General features: G+C 60.4%; 1 protein-coding gene across 1 annotated transcript in view; it reads left to right on the top strand.

Moving 5' to 3' along the window:
• The window catches only part of LOC119097553 (glycosyltransferase-like domain-containing protein 1), a 46,399-nt gene that overhangs the window by 18,247 nt on the left and 14,124 nt on the right, over positions 1 to 14,028 (top strand). The gene's annotated exons all lie outside the window — the stretch shown is intronic.

Below are 14,028 nucleotides of genomic sequence, written 5' to 3'. Positions count from 1 at the left end.
AGCCGGAGGCCGTGACGCTCCAGCCGAGTCGGGACCCGGTCCAGCCGTGTCACCAGCTCTGCCTCGTCTTCCACTGCGATGAGAACGTCATCAGTGTAGCACACGCAGCCCGGGAGTCCCTCCAGCACCCTGTCCATTGCCTGCTGGAACAGGAAGCCGCAGCTGGCGATGCCATATGACATACGGACCATCCGGAACGAGCCGCGGTGCGTCGTCACTGTGGTAAGGTCCCGTGACGTCTCGTCCAGCTCCATGTGCTCGTATGCCCGCCGTATGTCCAGCTTTGCGAACACTCGACCTCGTATGTTCGCGAATAGGTCCTCTGGCGCAGGCAGTGGGTACGGATCCACTCGGAGCTGTGGTGTCGGTCACATATCACCAGTCACAGTGACCGGGCCTGGCCTGCGTGTTCCACCTCCACCGTTGCCTCTCCGCGGAGGGGCACCGTCTGACCGGTGTAGGACTGCAGACGTAGCTCCGATGTCCGCATGCGCAGTCCCGGGATCTTGACATCTCTGCCGACGATTGTCACCAGCGAGCCGGTGTCAATCATCATCGTGATGTCCTGACCGTTGATCCTCACTGTGAAGAGTGGCAGGCCATCCCTCTCGCTCGGGATGTCGATTTGCAGGAGAATGTCCTCGAGGCGCTGTGGCACACCTCCTTCAGTCTCAGTCGCATGGTCCACTGTGCGGCGCTGCGGACAGCTGCGCTGTAAGTGGGCGTCCGACCCACACCGGAAACAGCGTCGGACAGGCAGGGGACGGCGGGTCTGTCCCTGCTGCCGCCGCTCCTCACGCCGTCCATTATCCCCGGACGATGGCCGGTCGGCAGCGCCACGCTCCTGCACCCCAACCGGGCAGTCACTCTTCCAATGCTGTCTGGATCCGCATCGGAAACACTGGCCCCGCTGTGGCCGTTGTGGCCGGTCCGGCCGCACTGTGTTCACGGCCGTCCCCTCACAGTCGACTCCTGTGACTGCCGGCTGACTCTCTCAGCTGGGCGCTCAGCTGACGCATGTCTCGGTACGCCCGCACTGTCTGCCGGACGTTCGCGAGCGTCAGCCCGTCTCCTTTGGTCGCCGCCTCCTGCAGAAGCTTTTCTCTCAGCCCGGGGCTGCTTCCGACGACACACCGGTCTCGGAGTTCCCTGTCCATCTCAGCCGCTGTATAGCCGCATTTCTGTGCTTGAATCCGGAGTCGCCCTAGGAAGTGTTCGAATTCCTCACCCCTTGCATTTTCATTTGGCGGTATGCAGCCCGCTCAGTCACAGCGCTTTTGACCGGCGACAGGTACGCCGTGAGCTTCTTCTTAAGTTTTTCAAAGTTATCTCCCGTCGCGTCTTCGTCCGGCAGCGTCTCGCTGAGATCTGCGACGTCCGGCCCAACCAGACGGAGAAGCACTGCACATTTCTGATTGGTATCAGTTATGTTCACGGCCACCAAATCCACCAAACCCACCCTTCAAAGTCCTCCCCTGTATGGTAAAGTGCCACCGTGGGCAGACGCATTCCCGGCAGCGCCATCCCTTCAGCTTTACAACGTCCCGATCAGCTGTTCGTTCCGGCGCACTGATCTCAGCTGTTTTCCCACGGTCCGATCAGCTGGCTCGCGCCCGGCCGGCCGGCTCGACTCCTCTCCGGCCGATCAGCTGATGCCGTGCCGCCTCGCGAGTCACACCACCGCTGGCTACCATGGCGCCTCCGTCGGCGAGCTGCCGAACTGCGCTTCTGGAGGTCGTTGACCCGACGACGCAGCGCCTCTGCCGGGCCCTCGCTGGACTAACGTCCAAAATGGCGGCACGCCGCTACGGCAAGACCACGTGTCATTCCTGGGGCCTTTGTGGCAACTGATGCCCTGAGCCCGTCCCAGGGCTATCGGACCCCGTCACTGTCCTGCCATTGACACACTGACAATAAATGGATGACACGACACTGCCCTGTCCCGTCGACCGAGTCACGAGACTCCCGAAGCCCGCCGATTGATCACCCGCGTTTTCAAACACTGCTGCCATCGGCTCCACGCGCCCTGCCAGTCCTCAGCCCCACGTGCCCTGCCAGTCCTCGCAGTCCCACACGTCCTGCCGGTCCTCAGCTCCACGGGCCCTCGCAGCTGTTGTTGTGTTGTGTCTCCAAACTGTTTATTAACGTTAACGTTAGTTCAGTCTACAAAATAGGAACAAGCAACCGCGCGGCGCGGCGGCCCGGCCCTGGGCGGCTGCGGGCCGACTGACTCGCGACGCCCGACAGTGGCGCCACTCGCGGTGCGCCCATGAACTACGACCACGATGCGACACGAGGCCACGATACAACAATGAAATAAAGATGTCATCACTGCTTGCGCTCATTTAAAATGATCAGCAGAAATTCAATGCACTATGCTTCTTGAAAAATAGACGTTGGAGAATAATCCTGCTATGTTCTATCTGATTGCGCATGCATTCAACTAGCTATTTGGGAGAGAAAATTATTTACATGTAATAAATGATAACATCAATATAAACCAAGATTGCAAAAAACACACAGCATGTACAGCATGCTGTACATGTACAGCAAAGCAGTGACATCATGGGGACAATTTCAGCACATACTCTCAATCCAAGAGCTTATGGCTTAGCACACAGGTGCCACCAACTCCAATGGTAAGAGAGTCCAATGTTTCAAGGAATCATGATATCACCAATGTAGTTTCAGGCAGACATATGCCAAACAATCTCTTTACACACCGATAATTTGAAAATTCAGTGTGATTTGGCCTGGCCAGAGTTTCACATTGTGAGGATCCAAGCACAGATTTCTTGTAGGTATCCAGTGCAGCAGATTATTTTTGCTAGGCTGAATGCAGGTATTCCATGTTACGATTGTTTCAGGTAGTAAACCTATACATCACTTCCTATCACTGATCTTTGTACACTTCCTTGCTAAATCCACTGGAAAATTGATTAAAATAGTCAATTTTCCATCAAAACAGCAGCATCATAAGAGTAAAGAACACTGCTACATATTACAATGTAATGTACCATATAGTATTGTAATATCCGTTCCGCTCTCGCTGTCCGACCCAACACTACGTGAGGTGTTACCGTCAGTATTTGCCCCAATGCCTCGGTAATCACAACAATGGAAATAACATAACGTTCGACGCGACCGACCCGGTCACGTCCCCCGTCACGCGCGCCACACACCAAGCCCCCCCCCCCCCTCCCCCAAAAACAACAGGAACAACTCTGGCGCAACTGTGCCAGTTGCCTGGCGCATAGGCGCGTACCTAAACAACTGCCATACACCACATTCCTCCTCCCTTTGAAAGAACGTTGCCCCTTACATAATCCCAATCAACCTCTCATGCGGTTTCTTACTCCGGTTTGCCCGACGCACAACGCCGCTGGACTCCCCGCGTACATCTGCGCCCTCTGGCCGCTGACCACTAGCGCCACCTGACGTTCGATCGCCGCCAGCACTCGGACCAGACGGCCCGCCCGCCAGCCCCAGCTGACCCGCCGCGGCTGCAGCTGTCGCGGCTGGCTGGTGTGCTGAAGGCGTCTCCTCGGACGGGTCCGCCTCCGACGTCCCCTCGGACTGCTCCGCCTCGGATGCCGGTCGATCAGCGTCCAGGTCCACCGAGCCGTCCGACTCGGGTGCTGCCGTAGCACCGGGTCCCGTCCGGTCGCAGACAGCAGCTCGTCCCGCTGCACCGCCTCGAGCTGGGCGGTCACCGCAGCTACCTGCCACGACATCGTCTTCCACGTCGCCTTCCTCCCCCGCTGGAAGTCTCGACAGGCCGTCAGCTGGGTTGTCTCCGCCCTTCACATGTTCCACGGTGAAGTCGTAGGCCATCAGACGTGACGCCCACCGGGCGACCGGCTCGGCCCACCCCCGGTGACGTCATCAGAGCTCTGAGAGCGGCGTGGTCCACCCGGAGACAGAACGGCTTTCCCCACAGGTACTTCCTTCATTTCTCGACAGCCCAGACGCAGGCCGGAGCCTCCCGCTCCGTTACACTAGCGCCTCTGGGCTGGGTTGAGGCATGCAGGAGGCGAAGCTCACCACTCGCTCGCCCTGCGCGTGGAGTTGGGAGACGACTGCTCCGACTCCCACGTCGCTGGCGTCCGTGGTGACCTGGCTCTTGAGGATGCCCTGCCGCACTGCGTCCACGACCACCTGCAGATCGGGCGTCCACAGGAACGGTGGCGCCCCCTTCCGCAGCAGACGGCGCAGCGGCTCCACCAGGGCCCTGCAGCTCGGGACGAACAGACTGTAGAAGCCGAACAGGCCCAACATGGTCTGCAGATCCTTCAGCCCTGAGGGCGGGGGCAGGTCTCGGAGAGCCTGAACCCGGGCCGGGTTGACTGCCACCCCCTGCTGTGAGGCGATGAAGCCCAGGAACTCCACCTCTCGCTGGCGCATCCTGCACTTGTGCATGTTCATTGTAATGCAATGTCGGCTGAGCCTCTCCCTGACGGCTGACAGCTGCACCTCATGCTGACTGGGTGTGTGAGCGAAGATGATGACATCATCCAGAAGCACCTGCACTCCATCGATGCCTCGGAGGACAGCTTTCATCACCTTCTGGAAGGCTTGAGGCAGGCTCTTCAACCCGTACGGGCACGTCTTGTACCGCGTGAGGCCCTGATGGGTGATGAACGTTGTCAGCGGACCTCGAATCAGGATGCAGCTCCAGCTGGTGGTATGCTGACTTCAGATCCAGGCTGCCGAACACCGTAGCTCCCTGCAGCTGCTCCAACAGGTCCTGCATGTCGGGGAAGTGGATGTCCGCTTGCTTCCACTGCCTTGTTGACTTCCTGAGGTCCACGCAGTGCCTCCGCTGACCATTCCGGCGTCTTGACGCCACGATGGGCGAGATCCAGGGAGATGAGTCCACTGGTTCGATGATTCCAGCTTGTTGCAGCTTCTCGAGATGCTGCCGCACCTCCTCCCTCAGTGCATAGGGCAGAGGCCGCAGGCGTTGCTGTACCGGAGCCACTTCGTAGCCTGAGTTCAGCCTCACTCGATGCACGAAGCCAATCAGACTGGGAAGTTCTTCTGGCTCCTCCTGGACAGCACAAGTATACAGAAAACTATTGTGTACGCACTTGCAATTCCCGTGCGGCTATACACATGGCCAATACAAATGTCATGACTGTTCGAGTCTGTCTTCGCGAACGTGCACACGAGTCGGCGGTCGGCACCAGATTGTATTTCTGTACTCCGCGAGACGCTCTGCCATCTACCGTTCGGTCTAGATACTACTACTCGCGCGCTATACTCGGTACTCGCACATCCCCCCACCAGTCATTCAGCCCGCGGGACGCGATCGAATGACGAACACATTCAGCCCGCAGGACGCGATCGGATGACGAACACATTCAGCCCGCGGGACGCGATCGAATGACGAACACAATTTTGTTTTTTTACGCGAGGGATGAGAGCGTACACTAGAGAATTGAACACGACAGGTATGGCGGGAGACGCGATCGCGGGCCGGTAGGAAGACGGCGGCGGAAGCACGGGGGCTACAGTGCGAAAATACGGGGTCGAATACTAAACCTATAAAAAATACTAAATCTACCGCACACGGTGTGCCTGACCACTCACTCACATGGTCTCAATTAGACGTTCGCGACCCGTGCAGACCGTCGCGGCGGCGCCGGGGAGGTTGGAGCTGGGGTCGGCTTACTCAGACGTCCCGAATCCCCAGCGGGGGCCGGCTCGGGCGGGGGCAGTGTGCCCGCCGCGGCCGCCGGCGCCGGGGGCGCGGCCGCTGGCGGCTGCGAGAGCTCGGCCGCGTCCGGCCGGTTGGGGGCGTACCGCTGGCGGATGAGACGCGGGTTCCGTGTCAACACCCGGCCGCTGGGCAGGCGGATGAAGTAGCGGCGGTGAGGGCCGATCTCCGCGATGATCCCGTACCGGTCCCAGCGGCCAGTAGCTGGAATGAAATTGCCGTCAGCTCTGCGACCGCGTACGTGGCGTTCTCGTAGCGCATCTGACGCCAGATCGCGAACCTGGAAGGACCACAGTCTACTACTGTAAGGTAGAGACGCCCTCTAAGGAGTGTGGAGTAGCGGAGGCCGTCTACCGATACAGTACGACTCCGTACATCACATCACATAAACCACCAATTTATCGGAGATTGTCCAATATTGAACGTGTCTGCAGTTTCGCGGTATAATGACAACTGTTGTGTCACGACAATCATCAAAACATTATCACTGGTTATGGTGTGGTGGAACTCCACTGCCGTGGACAGAACATTGACCCATCGCTGAAGTCACTGACGAGTCCGATGCAGTAGCTTCAGAGGAATGGCTGTTAGTCTTACGCCAGGGCCATCATTTAACAAGCTACTGCACTCCACTTGCCACCTCAGACATTTTACGCGTACCTCCTCGAAGTGGCAAGTTCAGTGTCCAGCCTTCATTATTGTCGCGAGATGCAGTTGCTGTCCGTGGCGTGTTGTTTGTAATTATGACACTCGTATGACTTTCTCCCCTTAGTCAAAGTCCTTGGTGACTTTCGCCTTGCTTGTGTTGCGCCCTGTATGAGCGTTTTGCGAACTCCCCAACATGTCCTGCCTGCTGCTGTGACAACTGATCGATGCTCTTCGCTTGCTAAGGGAGGTCAGTCGACGCGTGCGTGTTGCTGTTCCGCACACGGCTGGCTTTGCTGTAGTGGTGTTCTGGCACAGGCATTGCTTTCAGTTGCGTATGTTTTCTTTCGCCTCATTGCGTTACGTTTCATTTTGCGTCCATTTAACACAAAGCCGACTTACGTTGGTGTCGGGATTGTTGTTCGTACGAGGGCGGTGGATAACGAGCGAATGAAAGAGTGGAGATCTTGGTTCTTTGCTCGGAGAGTTGTTTTCACAACTTTTCACTTTGCTGTCTGCAGCCCTCCGAATCTTACTCGCTGAAATGCCATGTCCAGTACAACGTTTCACGTGCCAACACTTACTACTTGTGCAGCCAATGAGCGGCTTTATCCTTTTCGTTGACCCCGTAGAGGCGCCGACTGCGGCTGGTGTAGGGGAGCAGACGTTTCCTTTTGCGTCCACTTAACACAACGTCGACTTACGTTGGTGCCGGGATTGTTCGTACGAGGGCGGTGGATAACGAGCGAATGAAAGAGTGGAGATCTTGGTTCTTTGCTCGGGGAGTTGTTTTCACAACTTTTCACTTTGCTGTCTGCAGCCCTCCGAATCTTACTCGCTGACATGCCATGTCCAGTACAACGTTTCGCATGCGGACACTTACTACTTGTGCAGTCAATGGGCGACTTTATCCTTTTCGTTGACTCCAGTAGGGGCACCGAATGCGGCTGGTGTAGGGGAGTAGCCCCCTCTCGATTCCCAGCTTCGGTGAATTGTCGACAGCTCAATATCTCGGGCTCCTCAAGAGGACTCGGAGGGTGGAGGGGGCGACGCTGTGGAGCTGGTGTCAGTGGGGGGAGGGCGAGGGCGAGGGTACGCCTCCTGTGGTATGGGCCACTCCTGAGAGTGGAGCTCTCGTTGAGCGGGTCATGGGCCGCTGCCGGGTCATGGCGCTCCCTCAGCGCTTCCCGCTACATATCCCAGATGGGACAGACCCGGCGGGCCCAAGCTGCGTGTGGACCCTTGCATGGGGCGCAGCGCAGGTGTTCGGTGTCACACTCCCGCGTGTAGTGGGAGTCCGCGCAGCAGCCGCAGGTTGGGTGTGCAGCCCGGCAGGTCCGGTCAGTATGGCCGAAGCGTTGACATGTGCGGCATTGCTGGGGAGGGACCCAGGCTGTTGCATCGTGATCGCCGCTTCGACATGCGCAGATTTCGTACTCAAAACGCTGTCTCTGTATTGGCCGAGGTCAACCCAAACGTGTGCCCCATCGTGCCACGCGCCAGACACCTTTTTAAACCATATGGCGCTCGTAGCGCCACCGCGACTCGTTGGTTGCCCAACTGCATCACAGATGTCGCTGGGCATCCGCTATGCTACGATACTACACTCTGCCTCCCTCTTGGAAGAACACCCTTTTGCCTCACAAGTCACATTTCTTCCACCAACCTCCGTGTCGGTATAGGGCGCCGCTCTGACCGGCGCACAGCTCCCGTGCCGACCACCGCGCCGCCGTTAGCTGTGCCGTCGTCGCCTCTGGCCTCGGCGTTACTGTCCCGACGCCTCCCGGCTGCCCCGCCTGCTGACGGCTGGCTGGCACCGCTGGCTGGCTCTCTCCGCTGTTCCGCCGGTGACTCCAGCCGGGCGCCAGCCGACTCCGCTGTGGCCGCCCGGGTCTCTGCCGACTCCGCCCGGGTGTCCGCCGGCTCCGCCGCTGAGCCCGCCCGGGTGTCCGCCGGCTCCGCCGCTGAGCCCGCCCGGGTGTCCGCCGGCTCCGCCGCTGAGCCCGCCCGGGTGTCCGCCGGCTCCGCCGCTGAGTCCGCCCGGGTGCCCGCCGGCTCCGCCGCTGAGTCCGCCCGGGTGCCCGCCGGCTCCGCCCGGATGCCCGCCGGCTCCGCCCGGGTGTCCGCCGGCTCCGCCGCTAACAGCTGGTCGGCGTGTCTTGACCATAACGCGTCGCCGACTTCAATTTCGTATGACACCGGACCGGTCCGCGCCGCCGCCGTCCCGCGCCTCCACTTCTCCGGGCCGCTGTAGCGGCGGGCCCACACAGCGTCTCCGATGTCGAACTCTCTGGGCTTACCGCCCACCGCTGCCCACTGCCGTTGCTGCTGTTCGCGGGTCCGGTCCTCTGGGCGCGGCCGCAGCAGGTCCAGCCGCGTCCGCACGTTGCGACCCAGCATCATTTCAGCTGGTGACCGCCCCGTGGCGGCGTGTGGCGCCGCGCGGTAGGCTAGCAGAAATCGCTGTAGACGGCGCGAGAGCGAGCCGCCGTCCCGGAGCGCCGCTTTTAGCCCGTTCTTGGCTGTCTGGACGGCTCGTTCTGCCGCTCCATTACTGCTGGGGTGGTACGGCGCCACTCGGACGTGCCGTACGCCGTTACAGGTCAGGAATTCTGCGAACTGGGCGGACGTGAATTGCGGCCCATTGTCCGACACCAGTTGCTGCGGCACGCCAAATCGAGCGAACATCGCTCTTAGCTCGCGCACCGTGCTCACCGTTCCCGTGTCTCGCATCGGTACCACCTCCAGCCATTTTGTGTAGCTGTCGTACACGATCAGGAAATTCGCTCCTTGGAATGGACCCGCATAATCCACGTGAATCCTGTCCCAGGGTCCGCCGGCCGGCTCCCAGGGGTGCCGCTCACTGTGCGGTGGTGCGCCTCTCTTTTCCACGCAGGCGGCACAGTCGCGCGCCAGCCCCTCCAGCTCGGCGTCCAGACCCGGCCACCACACGTACCGGCGCGCCAGGTTTTTCATCTTTGAGCTCCCCAGGTGACCCTCATGGAGCTCACACAGCACTCGCGTCCGAAGCTGTTGAGGAACGACCGTCCGTCCGCCCCACACCAGACACTCGCCGTCCGTAGAGAGCTCGTCCTGGCGTCTCTTGAACGGGGTCAGTTCCGGCTCCACTTCACCGGGCCAGCCACACCGCACGGACCGCGTGACCTTGGCTAGCACCGGGTCGCGGCGCGTCGTCGCCGCCAGCGTCGCCGCCGTCAGGACCGGCGCCGCTCCGTCCAGATACATCAAGTACCTGCCGGCCACCTCGTCACTGTCGACCTTCTTCTGTTCGCTGCTGCTGCATGGCACGGCCAGGCGAGAGAGACTGTCGGCCACATGCATCTCCTCAGATCGCCGCAGCTCCACGGAGTACGAGTAGCCGGCCAGCTGCAGCGCGTAACGCTGAAGTCTCGCCGCCGCCAGGCTGGGCAGATTCCTGTCTGGACTCAAGATCCGCGAGAGGGCGCGGTTGTCTACCACCAGCGTGAACGGGCGGCCATACAGGAACCGGTGGAATCGGCTCACCCCGAACGACACCGCCGCTGCCTCCCGCTCGACCTGTGCATACTTGCGCTCCGTCAGCGTCAGCGTCCGTGACGCAAACATTACAGGCCGCTCGGCGCCGTCTGGCGTCACGTGCATCAACGCCGCTCCGACACCGACAGCGCTCGCGTCCGTGATTAGTTTCAGCGGCAGAGTCGGATCATACCGCATCAGTACCGGTGCGCTCGTCAGCATCATCTTCACCTTCTTTACCGCTGCAGCACACTGCGGTGTCCATGCCCACGGAGCGCCCTTCTTCATCAGCGCGTACAACGGCGCCAGCACCGTAGACATGTCGGGCAGCAGGCGTCCGAAGTACGTGATCGAGCCGAGCAGTGACCGCAGCTGACTGACATCCTTCGGCTCCGGCCCGTTCAGCACCGCCTCGATGCCGCTGTCCGTCGGGGTGATGCCGTCTGCCGTCACCTTCCACCCGAGGAATTCCACCTCCAGCACCATCAGCTTGCACTTCTGCGCGGCCAACCGCAGTCCGAACTTCTTCAGTCTGCTCAGGACCTCATCCAGTCGCTGAAGCAGCTGCTGCTCCTCTTCACCGAAAACCAGCAGGTCATCGAGGTACCACCTGCAGCCTTCCTGTCCCTCGAGCGCCCTATCCATGGCCTCTTGAAAGAGCGCTCCCGAGCTGGCGATGCCGAACGGCAGCCTCTGCATGACGAACTCGCCTCGGTGCGTGCTGACAGTCGTCATCGCCTGTGAGGCGTCATCCAGCGCCATCTGCTGGTACGCATGCCGCAGGTCGAGCTTGCAGAATAGCCGCCCATGGACTCCAGCGAAAACGTCTTCCGGCCTCGGTAGCGGGTGACTCTTGACGATCAGCTGCGGGTTAACCGTCAGGTTATAACTCGCGCAAAGCCGCACTCCTCCAGACGCCTTCGGCACCGGCACCAGCGGCGTGCCCCAGCCGGAGCTCGCTTCTGACGGGTCCACCTTCCTAGCGATGCCCTCGCTGACCCACCGCTCCAGCTCGGCGTCCACCTGCGGCAGCAGCGCGTACGGGACGGGGCGCGGCAGTAGCCGGCGCGGCGTCGCTCCCGGCTTCAGAGTCAGGTGAGCTTGCAGCGCCATCTTCCCCAGCTTCTCGGAAAACACCTCCGAGTGCGCCGTCACCACCGCCTCCAGCGTCCGTGCCTCGCTCGTCCGGCCGATCCGTAGCACTGACTGCCAATCCAGCCGGATTTCCCGCAGCCAGTCACGTCCCAGGACAGGCTGGTGTCCTGACTGATCGTTCACCACCGCGCTCAGGCGTCTGCGCTGTCCGTTATATTCGACATCGACCGCTGCTTCACCTCGCGCCGGCACCGGCTGGCCCGTGAACGACTTGAGCCGCAGCTCCGATGCAGTCAGCTTCAGTCCGGGGATGCAGTTCGCGGTCATGATCGATACCGGTGATCCAGTATCAACCAGCATCGGTAGCAGCTTCCCGTTAACGACACCGTCACCAGCGGCAACCGGTCCCGCTGCCGCAACTGTGCCGGTGACACTGTCAACACGACGTCCTCCTCCACGGATGCCACCTGTCCCCGCAGCGGGCAGTTTCTCTTGAGATGGCCGGGGTCGCCGCACTTGAAACAGCGCCGGATCGGCGGCTCGTTGTCTGGCGCCGTAGTGCTTCGCCCAGCCAGTCGGCGATCCCCGCTGCTCCTTCCGCTGCTGTCCTGCCGGGCCGCCTGGGGCCCCCGCGGTCCAGCTGGGCCGCTCCGCTGCCGGTCCCGACCGGACAGGCGGGGTCCCCGCTGCCCGACTTGGCAGTCTCGCCGCCAGTGGCCTGCCTCCCCGCAGCGGTAGCACTGGCCCGGCGGTGGCTGTCGGCCCGACGCCGGCCGCTGCCGCAGTGCCTGCACCGGCAGCGCTTCCTCCGCCCGAGCTCCGCTGTCGGCCGGGCTCGTTCCGCCGCCTGCCATTTGCTCTGCCAGGTCACCGGCGTCCTTGTGAGCACGCGCGGCGGCGCGCACCTCCGCCAGGGTCAGGGCGTCACCCCGCGTCGCTGCCTTACGGAAAAGCTTTTCCCGCAGAGGGCCGCTGCAGCCCGCCACACAGCGATCGCGGAGCTCCCGATCCATTTCCGCAGCTGGGTAACCACACTGGCGCAGCTTAACATTGAGGCGACCCAGGAAGTGTTCGAAGTCTTCCCCTTCTTGCATCACCATCTTGTGGTACGCCATGCGCTCGGCGATGACGTTTCTTGCCGGCGCCAGGTACGCATCGAGCTGCACTTTGCACTTCTCGAACGCGTCCTCTAACGCTCCCTCGGGCTCTGGCAGGGTTTCGTACGTTTCGGCCACATCAGGCCCCACGAGGTGCAACAGCACAGCGCACTTTCGTTCTGGTGCCCTAATGTTCACTGCCGTCATATATCTTTCCACACTTTTTACCCATCTTCGGAAGTCATCCCCTGGACGATACTGTGCCACCCCCGGCAACGCCAAACCCGCCTCCATGGCTTCCGACGCCGGTCAGCTGATCCAAGGTCGTTCCGCCGGCCGCCGGTCAGCTGATCGCCCGCCGCTACGTCACCCGATGGTGGCGCTTCTGCCGGCCGACCGCGGCACTACTTCGCGCCGCGCGGCGCTGGGACAATGGCCACCGTCCACACCCCGCCGCCAAGCGGCGATCCTGGCACGGTCTCTTGCCCTGACTCCCCGGGCACACCACGTTCCCAGCGCAGCCTTGCCCTCACTTCCTGGGCAACACACACGGCCCTCCGAATCCAAATTACCTCCGGCCCCGGCAAAACACCGCCGTATCAACAATGTCCGCGTCCATGGCCGCCGCCATCTTGCCCGCACTGGCCCGCTACTAACCTGTAGCCCGGTACCGCACTCTTCCACTGCACCACTTTTCACGCGACGATCCCGTCCACGATCCCATCCTCGTCGCCAAGTGTTGCATCGTGATCGCCGCTTCGACATGCGCAGATTTCGTACTCGAAACGCTGTCTCTGTATTGGCCGAGGTCAACCCAAACGTGCGCCCCACCGTGGGCGCACGTTTGGTTAACACCTTCACTGGGAGGGCTCCTGACTGGAGCGGTTTCGCGACTGCCACTTCGCCAGCGTGCAGCTCTAGTTCACGACGGATGGCGAAGGGGCTCGCTGTTCGAAAGCTTCTCCCATCCACGTTTTTAACCAGCACGAAGCTCGGCCCCACCGGGGGAGAAGTCAGCGTAGTAGGTACTAATAGTAGTAGGTAGGTAGGAGTAGTAGTAGGAGTGGAATAGCGGGGACTAATAGTTCCGCTACTGAAGCGCGGTAAGAGTGTGACGGTTCCGTTGAACTACCGCTCAACTGCGCTTACCTCCTTCATGTGCAAACTTCTGGAGCAAATGATCAGACACGGTTGTCTTGGTTTTTAGAAAGAAACAGTATTTCTACAAACACTCAGTGTAATTTCAGGAAAAAACCGTGACAAGATTGATCATCTTTTAGCCTTGGACACTAGTGTGTGCTTTACTTTTAAAGTAAAGCACCACGGAGGGGCTGCGTTCTTGTACGTCGAAAGGGCTCATGACACGACCTAGCGATATGTCATCTTGCGGAGGCTGTTCCAGTATGGCATACGCGGAGCTATGGGTACTTTTCTTGCGAACTTTCTTGCTGACCGTTTCTTCCGAGTCCATGTCGCTTCTAGGCGCTCGAACAGATACACCAAGAGAACGATGTATCTCAGTGCAGTGTTTCAAATGTTGCGTTGTTTGCCGTCATGATTGATGATATCAGGCACAGTCTTCCCCAGACTGTGATCGCTCGCTTGTCGTCGATGATCTCGTCATTTGGCGCAACTCCGCCACGACAGCGTTTATGTGGTGCCATGTACGGCTGGCTGTGACCGGCTTTGAACGGTGGAGCGTGCTCAACGGTTTGCGGGTTTTGACCTCGAAGAAGTTTCCATCCACTGTTGTCGATGCCGGTGTCAGTGTCCTGGCATGGTGTTTAGGCTGTATGGACGGCCGATCCTTTGCAGTACGGTGGCCCGGTTTTTGGGATATGGCTTCATAAGTGCTTGACCTACAAGGAGCATTTTATCATTCTGCGTGGCAAGTGTTTTAAGACACTGAACATCTTGAAATACGTGGCGTGAATTTCTTACAGAGCATATCCGAAA

The sequence above is a fragment of the Pollicipes pollicipes genome, unplaced genomic scaffold, assembly GCF_011947565.3.
Source record: "Pollicipes pollicipes isolate AB1234 unplaced genomic scaffold, Ppol_2.1 Scaffold_4295;HRSCAF=5057_pilon_pilon_pilon, whole genome shotgun sequence".
Lineage (NCBI taxonomy): Eukaryota > Metazoa > Arthropoda > Thecostraca > Pollicipedomorpha > Pollicipedidae > Pollicipes > Pollicipes pollicipes.
This window is presented reverse-complemented; position numbering and strand designations above follow the sequence as displayed.